Source organism: Macaca nemestrina, chromosome 4, assembly GCF_043159975.1.
Source record: "Macaca nemestrina isolate mMacNem1 chromosome 4, mMacNem.hap1, whole genome shotgun sequence".
NCBI lineage: Eukaryota > Metazoa > Chordata > Mammalia > Primates > Cercopithecidae > Macaca > Macaca nemestrina.
In genome coordinates, this window is record NC_092128.1 from 158,809,490 (window position 1) to 158,830,195 (window position 20,706).

The following is a 20,706-nucleotide window of genomic DNA, read 5'->3' on the forward strand; positions in this document are numbered from 1 at the left end:
AATGTCTTCAATTTCATTGACCTTCTTTGTCTGCAATGTGTAATCAGCTATTAATCTTATCCCTAATCTTGGCTTACTGCAACCACTGCTTCCCAGATTCAAGTGATTCTTTTGCCTCAGCCTCTTGAGTAGTTTGGATTACAAGTGCACACCACCTGTAATATCTGGCTAATTTTTGCAGTTTTGGTAGAGACTGGTTGGCTCTACTAAAGTCAGGCTATCTCCAACTCCTGGCCTCAGATGATCCACCCATGTTGGTCTCCCAAAGTGATGAGATTACAGGCATGAGCCATTGCGCTTGGCCTAAATGTTTATTTATTTATTTATTTATTTATTTATTTATTTATTTGAGACAGAGTTTCACTCTGTCACCTAGGCTGGAGTGCAGTGGTGCAATCTCAGCTCACTGCAACCTCCACCTCCCTGGTTCAAGCAATTCTTGTGCCTCAGCCTCCCAAGTAGCTGGGACTACAGGCACATGCCACCATGCCTGGCTAATTTTTGTAATTTTTAGTAGAGACAGGGTTTTGCTTTGTTGGCCAGCTGGTCTTGAACTCCTGGCCCTAAGAGATCTGCCCGCCTTGGCCTCCCACAGTGCTGGGATTACATGCATGAGTCACCGCACCAGGCCTACATATCTTTAAATAATGTATATGTGACTGCACAATTGCAGCATTGGTATCTAGATAGATAATCAATTCATCTATAAACCAGTGCTCAAGTAACTGTCTAAATATTTAAAACACAGCTCTTGTTTAGATCTTTCTTAGTTGTGATGACCTTTTTCTGTTGGGTGGTGGGGAGCCCTGCTGGTCACTTTGAAAATCTACTAAGGTCGAATCTTCTGATATCCTGAAGGTTTCTTTCAGCTGGATTAAGCTCCTACCTCCAGGCAAGCCCAAGTTTGTGGCCTCCCATATTAATGCTCTTCCTATCTCCCAGAGTCGACCGTATTTGTTCAGCTCAGTGTCTGAGAGCAGCTCACTCCAATTAACTAGAGTTGTTGACTTTTGCAGAAATGGAAGCAGTGGGATCCAACCGATACTTAGCTGCAATACGAAAGTGAGTTCACTTGGTACCTGATGTCCAAGTAAGAGGCACTGAAGTGTCAAGATTTTCACATTCTTTCTGATAAATTGATTCTCCAAATTCTGTCCCATCACTGACATTCGTGTGTAGTTGGAAGTCTCCAGTCCTATAAAGCCCACTGAGAAGTTATTCCTTGTCAGCTTTGACACTGTCAAAGGTCATCTGGTACCCAGCAAGCCAGCCTCATCACCAAAGACAGCCAAACCATGGATTTCAAGTCCTGAAAAATGAAAGTCAACATCACAACCAAAGTGTATACATTCTCGTTGTAACAGGAGGACTTGATCTTATCACTTTTCTCTCCTGTGTTTGGTAAGAAGATAGTATCTAATGTCAGTTTCAACCTTGAGACACCTGGTCTTTAACTGTGATTTCTGTTCCCAGAGTGTTCTACTTTTCTGTGAAAGTCAGATCATATCACACCATTTATATTTGGCCTCCAACATCCCAGTAATTTTACCAGTGTCTGTATTAGATGAAGCAGATGTTGAGAATTCCATGCCACTGCATGACTTTTTTTTTTTCACATCCAGTTTCACCAACCCTGAGCCAACTCCTTTGTGGAAAGTATCTCTGACAGCTATGCCAAAGTCAGCATACGATGGAGGAATACACTGGCCACACTCAGGTCTGTCTGTAGGTCACCATGGTGAAGTCTTGGGAAGAGATAATCTGGTGGTCTCCGGATGGGGGTGCTCCCACTGCTGTGCTCACAGCTGAGGCCACTGGGTTTGCCTGCCATGGGGTCACAGCTGCCTCAGCTGGAGGACAAAGTGGAGGCACCATTCCACTTGCAGTCTGAATGTTTTTAAAATGTAAAAATATTTTTGAGCTGTATTAGTGCTTTCCTTAGAAACAGAATCAATATGATAGATAGCAGTAAGATAGATAGATAGATAGATAGATAGATAGATAGATAGATAGATAGATAGAAGACAAAATGAGCCAGCCGCAGTGGCTCACACCTGTAATCCCAGCACTTTGGGAGGCCGAGGTAGGAGGATCATGAGGTCAGGAGTTAGAGACCAGCCTGACCAATATGGTGAAACTGAATCTCTACTAAAAATTAGGCGGGCATGGTGGTGCATGCCTGTAATCCCAGCTACTCGTGAGGCTGAAGGAGGAGAATCGCTTGAACCTGGGAGGCAGAGGTTGCAGTGAGCTGAGATCATGCCATTGCACTCTAGCCTGGTGACAGAGTGAAACTCCTGTCTCAAAAAAAAAAAAAAAGATAAAATGAAATGCATTATGGAAATTGGCTCACACAGTTATGGAGGCGAAGTCCCATGATGTTTCATCTGCAACCTGGAGAACTAGGAAAGTCATTGTTGTAATTCAGCTTGAGTTGGAGGGACTGATTATGTAAATCTTAGTCCACGGCCAAATGACTGAGAACCAGGGGCCTCCTTGGTATAAATTCCATGCCCAAAGGCCTGAGAATCAGAAGCTCCGATGCCCAAGGACAGCATAACCTGGATGTCCCAGCTTAAGGAAAGAGAGCTAAATTCTTCCCTTCCTCTGCTTATTTTGTTCTATCTGGGCCTACAAAGGATTGGATGATGCATATCCATACTGGTAGCAGCAGATCTTCTCTACTTAGTCTACTGATTCAAACGAGAAGCTCTTCAAGAAACACCCTCACAGACACACCGGAAATAATATTTTACCAGCTACCTGGGTATCCCTTAACCCAGTCAAGTTGACATGTAAAATTAACCATCACATTAACCTTATTTCTAGTAGTAAATTCTTGATAAATATTTGTTGAATGAACAAATGTCACATTCTTTTCCAATAATAATAGCTGTATTTCTACTAATAACTGTTACTGAGTGTTTAGTAAGTACCAAACTCTAGACTATGTTTTTATGATTAAACCTCATTTAGTTCTCACAACAAATTGTGATGGAAAAATAAGGAAACTGAGGCTTAGAAACATGATGAAACTTGCCTGAAGTTAAACAACTGATCAGAAGATTGACCCAGAGAGCTTGTCTCCAGAATCCAGTCTGAATCACTACCTACTGTGCCTTTATTTTAGCCACTCATGAACAAATAAATTTAGTAACCCTCTTGGCTAAAACATCTGGTACACATAGTTTAGTTGTATATGATTGAAAAAATTTTTTGCACATATATTACTTTTCATTAGAATTGTTATAGTGATTAGCATGCTTATATTTTCCCAAAAGTGCCATCTCTCCATCACAAATTCTAAAGTCAATGAGTTGTCTTTAAGAAAAATAACTGGTTTATATCTTTTAGGCTCAATTCTTGGAGTGATCAATCCTCCTAATGCTCATCTTCTTTCCAGTTAGTAAAGTCTGGGTCCTTGCACTTTTTTGGATTCTCTTTTTAAATGTAATAGAAAAGAAGCAGCTTTGGGCTTTGTCCAGTGTGTTCCTGAGTTGTGATGCGGTTGTCTGTAGTAAGGATATCAATAACTGTGGAATGACAATGGTGATTCACATTGCCATTGTTTCCTTCTAACCTCCTGGGAACAACTTTTTTCACTGTGTGGGTTTGTCTGTGATGGAGAGAGCTACAACAAAAACTGTGGTTGCCACCATTTTTACATCGGATGGAGGGATAGATACTTTTCATTGTGATTCAAAATAAGTAATTTCTGGCAGAAATAAAAAGAAGTCTCTTGCTATGCTTATTCCATAGCTAGTGACGAATATTAATATTACACCTCCATAACCAGAGGCCTTTACTGTGCATGACTTTGGCAACGATACATCCTAAACAAATTTGGGAAGTATGATGATGCTTGAGATATGCCATGTTTTCCTTTTTTACTTTCTAATTTTCTGCTTTCCTCTCTCCTTTTCTTAATGGGCTGTGTGTGTGTGTGTGTATGTGTGTGTGTGTTTGTGTGTATGTACACTTTTGTGTGTCTCTTAAAAAGTCTTTTCATCTCAAGCTCCCTGATGTATCTGCAGTGCGTCCACCCCTCTCTGCCTCTGCTTTCTCTCCTAGCTTCTATCATTCCCAGCCTGAACTATAACCTCCTAATTGGTGTCTCCAGTTGTGTTCTGTTTCCCTATTGTTGATTCACCACACACTGTTTAAAAGATGTTTTACATCTTTTAAAATTTGAATGAAAATTTGAAATGAAAATTTGAGCATCCCTGTTGCTTAAACATATTTGGTGGCTGCCTCAAATCCTTAATATTTCTAATCTTCATGGTTATGTTCCTGAAAATATTCTCTAGCCACATTCATTTACTAGATCATCAGATTTGGTGTGTTTTTGGCTGTCATTATAGTAAGATATTTGTGTTATCAATCAGTACACATACACATACATACACACACCTGCCTACAACAAAAGTTTCACAAAAATACCTACGCTTTCTACACATACATATCCATGTACCTATGTGACATAGATGTATAATATATGTATGAGTACTCCCCATTACATGGAACCAGGAATATGTTTGTCCTATTTGGGTACTTATGGCCAACATTTAGAATTTTTCCCAGTACAGAATAGGTACCTAGGATATATTTGTTGTTAAGAAGTCATAAGCTAAAATAACCTTTATAAAAGAATGGTATGTTAAGAAGCCATAAGCTAAAATAATCTTTATGAAAGAATGCTATGTAAGTGTTTCACGCTCAGGAGTTTCCATTAAAATAGTTTTCTGTAGGAAAAGCAATCTAAGAAAATATTTTCTATTTCTATTTATTGATGTGATTTTATGTGTTAACTAAAAGTCACACATAATAATTTTCCTTTGAAATGAATAATAGTAACTGTTTCAGTGATAGTTTCACATATTGCACATTTTAACATACACTATACAACATAGTAAAACAAACCACATTAAAAAATGTATGTGTTGCTTTGTTTAAGGTAGAACATTACATTCATTTTGTTCTGATATGTTTGGCTTTAGACAGATATACATTTTCATTTACTAGACAAGATTCATCATTGTAGAATCCATTAAGTAGGCAATCAGTACCTAAAAGCTTTAGGTGTTTAGAGGATGTTTGGAAAACTGATGAAATGGGAATCTGAGCTGCACAGGTAGGATCCATTTAATTTGGGGGCATGCAGGAGTCAGCCTTAAGGGAGATTCATTATGATGGTTAATAAAACCACCTAGCATATGTAATTGGTGTGGGATTGCATTCATAAACTTCCTTTCTAAGGTATTTGAGCTGGCTATTGAGCCTTTCAGCTTTCAATGTTGGATAAAATTTATATTAGTCTCAAGCACCAAAACCAAGTAGTTTCATGTGTTGACTATTTGTGAGTCTTTATACAGTCCAACTTTATACCAGGATTTGAATGGGGCAAAAGTGCATTGTTCTAATATTCAGATACCGACATATATCGGGTATGATAATTGATAGATTTCCTAAAGTCATCTCTTATTTGCGTTTCTTAATATCAGCTGTGGTTATTGTCTCTTCTAAAGTTATTTAAAGGAAGAATAGGGTTCTTACTGCTTTTTTACAATTAAAAAAACAAAAGGAAAACAGACTCAAAAATTGATAGTAGTTGGGGTCCAATCTTTGCATTTTTCTATTAAATCTTGAACTCATATATGATATGGATGACGTGTTCTTCTTACAATGATTTACTAGTTGGGAATTGACTAAGCTGCAATGAAGAGATTTTTAAAATATGGAAATTTGAAAGAATTCTTAAAAACAGTTACTTTAAAAATTATCCAGGTAAATTAAAATAATTTATTGCATGCTTTTCTATTTTCTGCCCAGCCTTTAAACTTTTATTTGGCGGTGATGGTATTATTTTTCTTTCTCAGCAAGATATGGAGATGATAATTGTTTATTCCAGTTATGATCTTTATATTTGTGATCCTTCCCTGACCAGCTGTGCTAGAGTATGTTGTTAACACTATCCTGGGAATCATGTAAAAACCTTGGTCACTTAATGTCAGGAGGTAATCTTGGATAAAGTCACTTAGAAAAAGGACAAGGCAACACCTAATCTTAAGAAAAACAGTTGAATAAGAGTATAATATATACTCAGTATATAAGAGCTGCCTTTTCTCTAAATCTTGCCAGCATTTGTTATTTATTATTATTATTTTTTGTCTTTTTGGTAGCCATTCTATTTGCAGTTCTCTGATGATTAGAAACATTGAGCATTTTTTCATATGCCTAGTGGCCATCTTTATGTCCTCTTTTGAGAAATGTCCACTCAGATCCTTTGCCCATTTTGTAGTAGGATTATTTGTTTACTTTTTGCTGTTGAATTATTTGAGTTCTTTGCATATTCTTGATATTAGTCCCTTGTTGGACACACAGTTTGCAAATATTTTCTCCTACCCTACAGATAGCGTATTGCCTCTAGCTATGTTCTTCTTGCTTATGGTTGCTTTGGCTGTTGAGGGTCTTTTGTAGTTACGTGCACATTTTAGGATTGTTTTCTCTATTTCTGTGAAGAATATCATTGGTATTTTAATAGGAATTGAATTGAATCTGTAGATTGCTTTGGGTAGGATTGTCATTTTCATGATATTAATTATTGTGGTCCATAATCATGGGCTATCTTTCCATTTGTTTGTGTCCTCTTCAATCACTTTCGTCAGTGTTTTCTACTTTTTCTGATAGAGTTCTCTCATCTTCTTGGATAAATGTATTCCTAGGTATTATTTTTTGGGAGCTGTTATAAATGAGATTGCTTTCCAGATTCTTTTTCAGCTAGTTTATTATTGATTTTAAGGAATCCTACTGATTTTTGTGTTTTGATTTTGTATCCTACAATTGTACTGATTTTGTTATCAGTTCTAAGGGATTTTGGTGCAGTCTTAAGGTTTTTCTAGATATAAGATCATGTTGTCTGCAAAGAGGGACACTTTGACTTCCTCTTTTCCAATTTATATTCTTTGTGATTTTTCTCTTGCTTGATTGCTCTGTCTAGGACTTTCAGTACTACATTGAATAGGAGTGGTTAAAGTGTGCATTCTTATTTTGTTTCCAGTTCTTGAGGAAAGGCTTTTGGCTTTTTCCTATTCAGCATAATGTTAGCTATGGGTTCTTCATATATGGCCTTTATTATGTTGAGATATTTTCCTTCTATGCTTAATTTATTGAAAGTTTTTATCAGGAATTTATGTTTAATTTTATCAAATGCTTTTTCCTGCATCTATTGGGATGATAGTATGTTTTTGTCCTTTATTTTATTGATTTGATGTATCAGATTCACTCATGTGCCTATGTTGAACCATCCTTGCATCCCTGGGATATATCCCTCTAGATTTTGGTGCATTATCTTTTTAACATGTTGAAAGATTTAGTTTGCTAGTATTTTGTTTAGGATTTTTGCATCTATATTCATCAAGGATATTGGCCTGTGATTTTTTTACACGTGTGTGTCTTTGTCTGGTTTTGTTTTCAGGCTAATATTGGCCTCATAGAGGGAATTCAGCAATAAAGCTATCAGTCATGGGCTTTTCTTTGTTGGGAGACTAATACTCATTCAATCTTGCTACGCATTAATGGTTTGTTCAGGTTTTCTATTTCTTCCTAGTTCAATATTGGTAGGTTCTATGTGTTCAGGAACACATCCATTTCCTCTAGGTTTTCCAGTTTGTTGCCATATAGTTGTTTATAATAGTCTCTAATAATATTTCCTATTTCCGTGGCATCAGATGTAATGTACTTTTTGTTTCTGACCTTATTTGAATCTTCTTTCTCTTTTCTTAGTCTAGCTAGCAGTTTATCAATTTTATTTACCTTTTTTTAAAAAACAACTTTTCACTTTATCTTTTCTTTTTTTTTTTAGTCTGTACTTTGTTTAGTTCTGCTCTGATCTTTATTATTTCTTTTCTTCTACTAATTTTGAGATTAGTTTTTTCTTGCTTTTCTAGCTTCTTGAGGTGCATGATTAGGTTGTTTATTTGAAATCTGTCTACTTTATTGATGTAGGTGTTTATTGCTACAAGCTTCCCTTGTAGCATTGCTTTTGTTGCATCTCATAGGTTTTGGTACGTTGTGTTTCCATATGTTTTAAAAAATGTTTAATTTCCTTCTTAATTTCTTCATTGATCAATTGTTGTTCAGGATTATGTTGCTTAATTTACACACATTTGTACGGTTTCGAAATTTCATCATGTTTTTAATTTCTATTTTGTTTCATTGTGATCTGAGAAGATACTTGATATGATTTAGATGTTTACAATTTTTTTGAGACTTTGTCTTGTGGCTTAGTATGTGGTTTATCCTGGGCAAAATCTCTAGTTTCTTATAGGTGGACTGGAGACAGAAAAGTCAGTCTTTGGCAAAGACAAACAGAGCAGATAAGTAGAAAAAAGTGAGCAATATTACAAATTCAGAAAGACAGAATGAGTTGCTGGTTTCACTGTTCCCTATGACTATGTTAATTCCTCTTGAAAGGCATGTATATAATCTAGAAAACATGAAACGTTTCTGAATCCAGAAATAGTAGAAGTAGCTTCCTGTTGCTAATGGCGCTGTGCTGTCAGCTTACTAATCTTGGTAGCTAACAAATTATGTCAGTGATGTTGTGATCCTGAAGCAAGCTGTTAAACTGAAACTTTCCAATTTTCCAGACAACTTTCTATCATAGAAGAGGCAGTAGTTTCCTCCATGGTGCACTTCTGAATTGTGACTTTAGGAGTTTTTCCTGAAGGTTCTGCCTCGAATATTTTTGTTCATTTCTCCCAGTGGTTCTGTAAGTCATTTAACACGCTGTGATACATAAGTTGGGGCTGAAAATACCAACCGTGGATTCTTTTCTCTGAAACTGAACTTTAACAAATACAATAATTATAGCATTTAGAAAACTATAAGGTAATACTATATATTTATTCATTCACACATGCTTGAGAGTCATTGGTAAACAGACAATGCCCTCATGGAATTTATAAGCTAGTGAAATAAGACAGACAGTAAGCAATAAATAGAAAATAATAAGTACATAATATATCATGTGAAAAGGTAGTAAGAGCTAAGAAGGAAGAAGTGGAAAGTATATCTGTAGTTTTAAATAAGGTGGTCAGAGTAGGTGACATCTGAGCAAAGACTCAATTGAAGGAGATTTTGTATTGCTATTTCAATATTGTTTCATTATACAAGCTTGAAGATGAAACTTTAGTTTCTGTTTAATATTTTATCTATAATAATCCTATATAACATTAAAAAAATTTCATATTGGTCTCATATTTGTCAAGTGTCATCATTCATCTTCTTCAGATTAACTGACATGTGAGCTTTAATACAAGTCTTCTCCCCAAATTCATTTGTACAGATTATCAGGTTGTGAGATTTTCCTTTCTTATATCTCATATAGAGCCAGAGCAATTGAAGAGTAGGTTGAAACTGATAAGGCATTAAGTAAAGACCATTAGGTTACAGTTATAGAAGTAATACTTTAAATTTTGATGATCATAATAGTAACAAAAGATAATTTTGCATAGGGTGAAAGTTTCAAACGATTATGAGTTGCAAGAAAACTCAGAAATCATAAATATTGACAATTCTTAGAATGTATGAATCACTTACATAACAGCAAAGATCATTCCAATTTGTCAAAATCTCTCCAAATGGAACAGGCATTTGATTTGTGATTTGCTAAGGCCTATGAACATGAAGTTTTTACCTTCTTTGTTGTGGCCACTCCATCTTTATTTGCGTGGCTTGAAGTTTTCACTAGATGTTGTTGCCTTTTTATCCACACATCACATTATTGACCAGTAATGAACTTGAAATTTACTAAAAACCTTGTCATTGGTACTTACTCAACTGTGCCTTTCTGCATACTTGAAATTTTATTTTTTAAATTCTAATAGCTCAATTTTTTTTTCCATTAAATTTTATCTTGTTAGATTGGGTCATTTTTATGACTATTGAATCTAAGTAATCCCCGACTCTTTTGTCAGATAAGCAATTTTTGATTTCCCTTGTTGTCTTCTTTACACTCTTCTCTACTCTAATTCATGAGACTAATGAATTCTTTAAATGTATCCAAATGGAAGACTAAATCTGGCAGCAGACACCAGAAATGTTTCACTGACTGCCTATCAAAATCTCACACTCATAGGAATGATCCTCTAGACATTTATACATTCATTGCTCAGCCATTTGTACATAAGAATGACCATTCTGTCATTTATACATTTACTAGTGTAAAGTAGTATTCTCACTGAGTGAATGAACTTCTGTGTGATTCCCTTGTGTATATTTGCTACAGCATTTTTTCTCTCTTTTTAAAGTGGAGTCATACCGTAAGCTTGAAATGCTATTAGGATTAAATAAAATAAGTTAGTAAAATAATCCCTAATATATATTAAATGTCTTATGAATTTAAGTTCTCATTTCTCACTTTCCTTTCTTTTTTATTATATAAAGTTTATAACATAATGTTTTGAGATATATATATATATAATGAAAGCATTACTACATCAGACAAATAACATATTCATCATCTCACATAATTACTGTGTGTGTTGGGGGGATGTGTATGAAGAGCATCTAAAATCTCTTTTAGCCAATTTTCAGAATACCATATTGTTAACTATAATTCTCATTCTGTATGCTACATCTCTATCTTCATTCACCCCACATAACTGTAATTTTTTACCCTTTGATCTACATCTCCCCATTCCTCCCTAACCTCCTCCCTGATAACCACCATTCTACTCTGTTTTTATGTCATCGACTTAAAAAAGATTCCGCATGTAAGTGACATCATGCAATATGTTTCTTTCTGTGTCTGACTTATTTCATGTAGCATAGTATCCTTCAGGTTTGTCCATGTTGTCACAAACCTGGCAAGATCCCCCTTTTTAAGATGAAATAATATTCAATTCTGTGTGTGTGTGTGTGTGCATTACAATTTTTTAGTACATTCATCTGTCCATGGACACTTAGGTTATTTCTTTATTTTGGCTATTGTGAATAGTGCTATGATAAACATGGAAGTGCAGGTGTCTCTATGAGATACTGAGTATTCATTTATTTGAGTATATTCCCAGCAGAGGGATTACTGGATCATATGGTGGTTTTCTTCCTGACTTCTTGAGAAATCTTCATACTGTTTTCCAAAATGGCTACACCAATTTATATTTTCTCCAACAGTGACAGGTGTAAGGTGACATCTTATTGTGATTTTGATTTGCATTGCCCTGATGATTAGTGATGTTGAACACCTTTTCATATATTTGTTGATCATCTGAATGTCTTCTTTGAATAAATGTTTATTCAGGTCCTTTGCCCATTTTTTAAATTGAGTTGTGTGAGTTCTTTATAAATTTTGGATATTAACCCCTTAACAGGTATTTTCTCCCAATCTGTAGGCTACCTTTTCATTTTTTTAGTTATTTACTTTGCCGTACAGAAGAGCTTTTTAGTTTGATGCCATCCTACCTGTTTTGTCTTCTTTTGTTTGTTTTTGTTGCCTAAGCTTTTGGTGTAATATCCAAAAAGTCGTTGCCAAGGCCAATCACAAGGAGCTTTTTCCTAATTTTCTTCTTCTTGTTTTATAATTTCAGGTTTTACATTTAGATCTGTTATTTATGTTGATTTGATTTTTTGTATATGATATAATATAAGGGTCCAATGTTAGTGTTTTACATGTGGATATCCAGCTTTTTCATCACTATTTATTGAAGAAACATATCCTTTTCCTAACGTGTCGTCTTGTCGAAAATTAGTTAATCATATGTTGCTTGGGTTTATTTTTGCACTCTGTATGCTGTCCATTGATCTGTGTGCCTGCTTTTATGCCAGCACCATACTGTTTTTTGTTTTTTGTTTTTTGTTTTTTGTTTTTTCCTAGATGGAGTCTTGCTCTGTCACCCAGGCTGGAGTGCAGTGGTGCAATCTCAGCTCACTGCAACCTCTGCCTCCTGGGTTCAAGAGAGTCTCCTGCCTCAGCCTCCTGAGTAGCTGGGACTACAGGTGTGCACCATTACAGCTGGCTAATTTTTGTATTTTTAGTAGAGACAGGGTTTCACCATGTTAGCCAGGCTGGTCTTGAACTCCTGGCCTCAGGCAAAATGCCCACCTTGGCCTCACAGAATGTTGGGATTACAGACGTGAGCCACCATGCCCAGCCCATACTGTTTTACCTACTATAGTTTTGTAATATAATTTAAAATCAGGCAGTTTAATGCCTCCAACTTTGTTTTTATTTCTCAAGTTTGCTTTGGCTATTCAATGTCTTTTGCACTTCTATACAATATTAGCATCTTTTTCTATTTCTGTGAAAAATATTATGGAAATTTTGATAGAGATTGTATTGAACCTGTAGATAGCCCTAGGTAGTACCAATATTTTAACAATACTAATTTTTCCAATCTTGTCCAAAGTGAAAAGGAAGAAGCAAAATTATCCCTTTTGGCAGACAACATAGCCCTGTAGGTAGAAATCTTTGATGACTCCACAAAACTATTAGAACTAATACACGAATTCAGTAAATTTGCAGAACTCAAAATCAATGTAGAAAAATCAGTTGCATTTCTTTACACCAACATGAAACAAAAATATTGAAAATATATTTTTTCTTTCAAAACTTTTACTCACTTTCTTATCATACAGCAATTGATTATTAACTGAAAATCCCAAGGCACCTAACCTCATAGCCTTATTTATTTTCTAATTATTTTATTTTTGAAAAATTAATACATGAACCGACATACGATGAAAATAAGTCTCACTCTTTGCCATAGAACCTCCACCCCTCTCCTCCTAGCAAAATAAAATAAAATTTTATTATGCTAGACCAGAAATATCTAGTGGTCTTGGAAATCACTCAACTGTAAAAGGAGGGGAAAACGACATAAAAATGAAGAAGATAATCTGCTAACTTTGTTGTTTTCCCAAACTGAGACTTTAGTTAAAACAATTGGACCTTGGGAATTTAGTCTGTCAGTCTCTTATATATTGACCAAACAATATGAGATATAGACATTGGTTTTCAGATTAAGTTTCTACAAACGTATGATTAAGAACCCCTTTAAATATGCTCTCTTGCATGAAGCACTTTTCAGCGTAGTTACTCTATTTTTTGTTTTAAATTTATAAAATAGAACCCCATTTTGTTTGTTTTCAAATAGAGCTCAAGCAAAGAGATTGCCATGATTCTTACAGGATCAGAAATAGAGAAAGCAGAATGAGATTGAAGAGAGTGGTTGACTGAGATATATTTATCAATTTGATTGAAGAGACACTACAGTTGTTTTGTTTAACATGATGGTTTTTGGAAGTACAATATCAGGATAAACCATAATAGATATCTCATTCTAGAAACCATCTTTTCAAAATATTTTTTTCTAAAATCTAGTGAATTAATTCATTACGGATTTGTGTTTTGATAAGTTAAAAATAGTATTGTATTTATCAGTTATAGCTACAAACTGGGAGATTCTTTGTTTGATTTACTGGTTTTAAAACAAAGACCTTTACAAGGTGTTATCTTTCTAAAACAACAGAAAAGAAAGGGAAGATGGGGGAATACATCTTTCCTGTTTTGTGTTGCTATAACAGAATATCAAAGACTGGGTAACATATAAAGGAAAGACATTTATTTTTTACAATCTGGAGGGTGGGAGTCCAAGAGCCAGGTGTTGACATTGGGGAGGGCCTTCTCACTGTGTCGTCTCATGGTGGAAGGCAGAACAGCAGAAGAGCATAAGTTCTCATGAGAGAGAGGAAGGAGGCCAAACTCATCCTTTTATCAGGAACTCACTCCTGTGATAGCGGACCCAATCCCATGATAAGGGCATTAATCTATTCATGAGGGCAGAGCGCTCATGACCTAATTACCAATTAAAAGCCTCACCTCCCAACACTGTTGCACTGGGGATTCACTGTACAACACATGAACTTTGGGGGACACATTCAAACCATAGCGTATTCAAGTAAAATCTGAATTCATTCGTATTCAGTTAGAAAGTCAGACCAAAACATTTCCACCAATTCACTAACTTTATTTTGGCCATTTTTTTCTGACTTTTCAATTTTACATCTTAACCAGAAAGGGATTGATCTAAACAAACCTTAAAACACAAGGTGAATTTGGACAAAATTTATGAGTGTTTGCATATTTTCTACAAGGTTGTATTTCTTCTTCCATTCACTTTTAACTTAAATAATACATCTCTTTCTTTCAATAAGTTGTTCAACAAATATTTACTGAGATTTCACAATATTCTAGACACTGTGAATACAAATAAGAAAAAGCTCTTCGCCCTTATGAAGCAAACAGGAGGAAGAACGATGATCACCATATGTACCAGTAAAACATATAAAGAGATATGCTGATAAGTACAATGGAGAAAAATTGAGCAAGAAAGAGAGAAAAGGGATTGGAATGAAGGGCTATTTCAAACAGGTTGGTTTGGAAACACTTGAGTAGAGACTTAACAGAGGTGAGAGAGTGATGCAGTTCTCCGGAGGAAGGCTTTGCATGAAAGAGAATAGCAAGGGCAGGCCCTGACACCAAACAGGGCTTGGCAAGTTTAAGTAACAACAAAATGGCCAACATGGTTGTGAGGAAGAGCTGCCGAGATGGACTCAAAGAAATAACCAAACTGCGGAGAGTCCTGGAGACCACTGTCAGCACATTGACTTTTATTCTGAGGATCTGAAGAAGTGACATTATCTGACATATTTTAGAAGAGTCATTCTGGCTGTTGCATTGAGTGTAGACCACAGAAGCAGAAGTGAGGGTAAAACTAGGGAGACACACACACACACAATTGATTGTCAATATTTGCAAGTTTCATATTTGTGAATTTCCCTACTTGGTAATAACCCCCAAATCTATACCTCATATATGCATTACAATACGTGCGTGTACAAAGTGTTGAAAAATGTGAGATACACAATGCACATGTTCAAACAAAGTGATTCTCTGCCTTGCTTTCTGGTTTTAGCTCTCATGCAGTAAACAAGTGTCCTTATCGCAGTCTATCTGGTGCCACATTTTTTTTTTTTTTTTTGCATTTTCACGGACTTTAGTTGTTTAAAATCGCCCTGATGCAAAGTGCTGAAGTGCTGTCTAGTGTTGCTAAGTGCAAGAAGCTGTGATGTGCCTTACAGTGAAACTATGTGTGTTAGGTCAATTTCATTCAGATACGAGTGATAGAACTGTTTATGAGTTTAATGTTAATGAATCAACAATGCAGTGTGTCCAAAAAATAGAGGAAATTCACTAATATGCACATCAGACCACGTAAGTGATAAATTAACACTTATATTATGTAGTGAAGCTATGGAAAAAAACTAAATTTGTTAATTCGTAAGATGATGACCAGTAGAAAAGCATATGGAACAACATTGTTGTGAGGCTAAAGGCTATCGAAATTTATCATCGCATTACCCGGGGTCAGGAGAATGTTAAATTCTTCTGGGCTAGTGCTGGCTGACTCACAGATTTCAGAAAATGTTAAACTTGCATGAGATTCAGGTTCTGCCGATAAGGAGGCTTAAGAATTAAAAAATACCTGCTTTGTGTTATGCAATAAAAGGGTCATGTGAAATAACAGGTTCATAACGCTGATGAGACTGCTTGTTTTATGATGACATCAGCAAACAAACCTATATAATGCAAATGGCCCCTAAAGCTCAGGTTTTAAATCATTCAAAGGCCATGCCATGAATTATTTGTGAGAAATATATATTAAATAAGGTGTCTTTAAACAGAAGCACACACAAAACAAGGTTATGAATTGACTGACAAAAATGTGACCAGCTACTGAAACCTAACCCTGTATTTTCCCTAGAAGAAATGGCTCTATATTTGTTCATTCAACATTTGCAATAACTTTTTAGTACATGACTACAGCAACTAATGAGAATCAACTGTATATAAACATATATATTTTTGTATATGTGTGTTTTGGACTCAATTGTTTCACCAGCCCCTAACCAAATTCATCTGTTAAAACCCTAATCCCCAGTACGTCAGAATGAGACTGTATTTAGATATATTAATTTAAAGAGACAATTAAGTCAAAAAGAGGCCCTTAGGATTGGCCCTAATCCAATCTGACTGGTGTCCTTATAAGAAGAGATTTGGACACACAAGAGACATCAGAGGGGCACACACATACAGAAATGACCATGTGTGGGTTGGCCATCTGTGAGCCAGAGAGAGAGGCCTGAGAAGAACCCAACTCTGCCAACATCTTGGTCTTGAACTTCCAGCTTCAATGACTGTGAGAAAATAGATTGATTTTATTCACCTCGTCTGTGGTATTTTATTATGGCAGCCCTAGCACACTAAGGCAACATCAGGCAAATCATGCTGGTGTCAGGGAACAGCCATGTGTTTTATGGTGGTGGTGTGAAGTTTATGAGACACGATTAAATTTGCGTATATTTTGAAAGAGGAGCTAAGGGGATTTTCTGAAGAATTGGATATAACTTATTAGATAAAAACAGAAGTTTGCATTCATGAGAAAATGTATTCCTATTTTGTTCTTTCTTACTATTCACATGTTGCACCATTTTTTTTCCAAAGAAAAACAACTAAGAAAGGAAAAAATCTTATGACATGAGGGTAAAAAGACTGACCACCCTAGTCATATCACTGAAACATTTCCAGTGGAATCAGTAAAGGCATGATGTGTTTTAGGAAATACGATAGGGTTGTTTGTGACAATATAAATGTAGTTGTTCAGGGTTCAATTTTTAAAAATTTAATTTTAAAACACTTTAGTTTTGAAGAGTTAGAAATATTTGCAAGAAAAAATGATTTCTTATTTTTTATTAATATTATTTTCCATGGTTCTCTAGTAAGAAGAAATCAAACTTAACTGCATAAACTATAATTAAATTCAAGAGTAAATGAGTAAATGAATAAGTTTTACGATCTAATGACATATTTACTCTATCCATGACACAATTATCTGAAAGCAAATTGATTATTGGATATAAAGACTGTTTTAGGGAACAAAAGCATTGAAAATAAATATGCAAAGACTTTCTTTGTGTTGTGGATTAAACCTTACTGTTTTTAAAGTATTATAAAAGATCAATTAACAATTACATACTTAGAAAAATGTACTTGGAAAAGTAATTTCTGTGCATTTTATTTCTGTCATTAGTGTTCAATTTCATTATTTGGATTAACATTTTAATGTAATAAAGATATATTTTTGTGAGATAGTATCTTGGGGCAACTTTTAAGAGAAAGACATTTTCATACATTCAATTTATACTTTTTTGTTTTTAAATGCAATCTACATGTTTCACTTTAATAAGGAACCAAATAGAGTCTTAACTTTGCTTTTGTTTCCTTATCTCCAATTTTCATTGTGGTTCTTATTTCTATTAAGTGGATTATGTGGCTACTGTAAAATATTCTTTTCATAACAATTGCCCACATTCTAAGGCTGTATTCTCTTCATGTTCATATATTTTGTATTTGTTTCATAGTATTCCATTGCTTTTATAGTGAGGAAAAAAATCTGAAGTGTCTAAGTCTCTAAACCTAAAATTACCTTGGCTAATTAACATTTTTAGCTGCAGAATAGTTGTTTTCTAACAAATTCTTCTTCCTTAATTCTTTTCATAAGTTACCAAGTATCTCTTACAGCTCCTAACAAGTCCTAAATCTTGAAAGTATTTAAATATTTTCAAAATCTTAAAATATTTAATTGATAGTCAATGATACCAGTTAGAATTTCTGATCGATGTTATTTTGAGAAACAAGAGCTGCTTGATTTCATGCAGCTAAATGTTACTTTTAGAATTTTTATTTTTTAAAATCTTTTATCTGAATTTAGACATCTACTTTTCACTCTTACAGCTAGATTTTTTACCCCTGGTTTTTGCTCTTTTTCTGCCACAGATTAAGTTTTATTTCTGTTCTAGAAGTAGCTTCTTCTTGAAAAGCTTACTGTCTATTGAGTTATTATTCATTTCTCTTCTGATATTTACATGTTTAATTAGCAACACTTTATAAATTACTTTCATATATATTATTTCATTGGAACCTGATTGATTTCATCCCGTGAAATAAATGGGAGATTATCATCTTCAATATATAGATAATAAGACTGAGGTTCAAAGAGATTCTATGACTTACTTTAGGCACATAGCTGATGGTGGTGGCACGGGTGGACTGAGGAATCACCCAGTGCTTCTCCCTTCCAAGTCTTGGGCTCTTTCCACTACCATCCTATTACCTTTGCAGGCAATTGAAGCTTAGGTATTCTGCAATCAACAATACTTGCAAGATTATCAGTCTTTAGTATAACCATGAATATAATTCTTAACAAATAATACTATGTACATTAATGTAGGCATCTGTGAAAGTGCTTTGTGAATTATGTCTATGCATACACAGCATATTAATATTTAGTCTAGCAAAATAGCATTAATATAATTAGATATAATTGAGAAATATTTGATGCCTTCAAAATTATTTCAGGCCAGCATTTATTTTCTTATAAAATATAATTTTGGTTTATATCAAAATAAATCACACATACCTTAACAAGACATAATTCTACAAAGCTTATATATTAAGTGGAATACTGGCTTACATTATTTTAAAAGAGAATAAAGGGGTGATGGATTAAACAAATCTTATGTCTCCCTCATGTAAAAGTGCAAGATGAGAACCTGCTGTGGCTGCATGCGACCGGGGAGGGAAGGGATAGATAGGGAAGCTCTGCCCCTTGAGGTCATCCAAGATCCCAAATTTCTTCTATGTTGTTGCTTCACCAAGTGTTTTCCTTGTCTGAATAGTCAAAACTCATCCCTACAACCACAGTCCAACACAAGGGAAGGGAGGAAGAAGTCAAAGTTACCAACAGTGACACAGACCTCTTCCGCCCCATATCCAGGAGGCTGTTCCTTATCTGCATAGCTTTTCCTAGCTGCCCTGCATTCAATAAATATTTAGGGGTTCTGTTACTCAAAGAGTAGAATGAGCGAATGGGTATTGGTTGATGAATACCGTTATCTCCTAGCCTAATCACTCATACACAAATGAGTCATTTATTTATTTTTTTGATACATTTAAAACATACTTTTGGACATACAGTAGTCCAAAATATTTTTATATTACTTGATACAGCTCCAAGAATGTACAATTCTCTCTTTTGGGCCAGTTAAATCTAATTGTTATCTGGCAATGTATAAACTAAAAGGTGAGTTATTAATCACTCCTCCCCTGACTTACACACAGTCACTTGTATAGTGGGACAGGATACCACAAAGATACTTCTTTTCAGAAAAGCCAAGAATATGATACAAACTAAAGTCGTTGGTTCATTAAAGTTGTCAAGTCCTGCTGAGCAGTCAGTTCCAGCTCTTCCTAAACCGACCATCATTATTCTGCCTTTGTGGGGTAACTCTTTTGTTTTAGTTTTCTCCATGGCTCCTGGATTTTCCATTTGGGAAGTTTTTGTTTTTGTTTGTTTGTTTTTTCTACTAGTCTCTATGGATTCCTGATAGGTGAGTGTTAGAATATATCCCCTTCTTTGGAAAAGACACATTTCACAGTCCATTTCCTGCTAGTACAGAGTTGGAGACCTAGAGATTGCTTTAAAAGTTTAAAAGACACCGGCTTTTTGAAAATTTCTCTTGTGGTTTCTTCGAAAAGGCAATTTCCATCAAAATGTAATCGTTTCAGTCAGATCCATGTGCAGGTAAGCACAAGCAAAGATTTTATTTAACCATAGATATGAAGTCTGAAATCTCTTGTTTATTCACTAGTCCTGTCCAGCTACCAACGCACAGCCGACATTACAGCTGCCAGGAAAAGAATGACAAACTGCAAAAATAACATTTGTAAAGATATAATACAGCAGTGAGGACTCAACATCAGAGAGGGCAGAACCATTCCGAAATGATCTGAAGATCACCAGCTGCTTAAAACTTCCTAGAGGCGTTGGCCAATTCTGAATCAGGGCAGGGAATAAGCTCAATGCCAGCCGAGGCTACGATTAAGGAAAAAGAAATCAACAAAGCTGTTAGTTGTCATGGAAAGCTGACTGACAAGTTATAAACTTGAGAGGATTCTAACACATGGCTGAGTTCTGGGGCTCCTCAAGAGGTCAAGGAGCCAGATCAAAAGGGAAAACAAAATTTTCTACAGATCTGTGAATATTAAGGAAAAAAAAATCACCAAAGACCAAGAGTGGCTTACTCAAGCACACAGCTAATCTCCCTCTGAATAGAAGTGCCAGGATTGAAGGTCAAGTGGCTGAAGAGCTGACCTTGGAACCTGTGACAGCAGAGCTTGATCTTAAAATCTTCCAGGGATGAAGAGAAGAATACTTGGTAAACTATTTGTCAAAAGCTCAGGACGCCATGGCTGAGGAGTAGGATTTAATCAGATGTAAACAGAGTCTTAGCAAAACTATTACCAAATCCCAAAAGTGTTCAGTCTCTAATTAGTTGTGATCATCAGTTCCTTACATTTGTCTAACAAAGGAAATGGGGAACCCTCTCTAATGGAAGATGACATCATATGGAACCTCCGTGGTTCTTTCATGACAATTTCTAACATATAATAACAATTACTAGATATGTAAAAAGGTAGGAAAATATGACTGATGATAAAGAGAAAAAAAAATCCAAGCAGACCCATAGATGATCTAGATATTGGAGGTAACAAACAAGAACTTGAAATTAATTAAGAACATATAA

At 35.2% G+C, this 20,706-nt stretch overlaps 1 protein-coding gene and 1 pseudogene across 12 annotated transcripts in view; one reads left to right on the top strand and one right to left on the bottom strand.

Moving 5' to 3' along the window:
• The window catches only part of LOC105483467 (uncharacterized), a 573,731-nt gene that overhangs the window by 23,341 nt on the left and 529,684 nt on the right, over nt 1–20,706 (top strand). The window lies entirely within an intron of this gene.
• On the bottom strand, nt 991–19,382 carry LOC105483497 (voltage-dependent anion-selective channel protein 2 pseudogene; annotated as a pseudogene).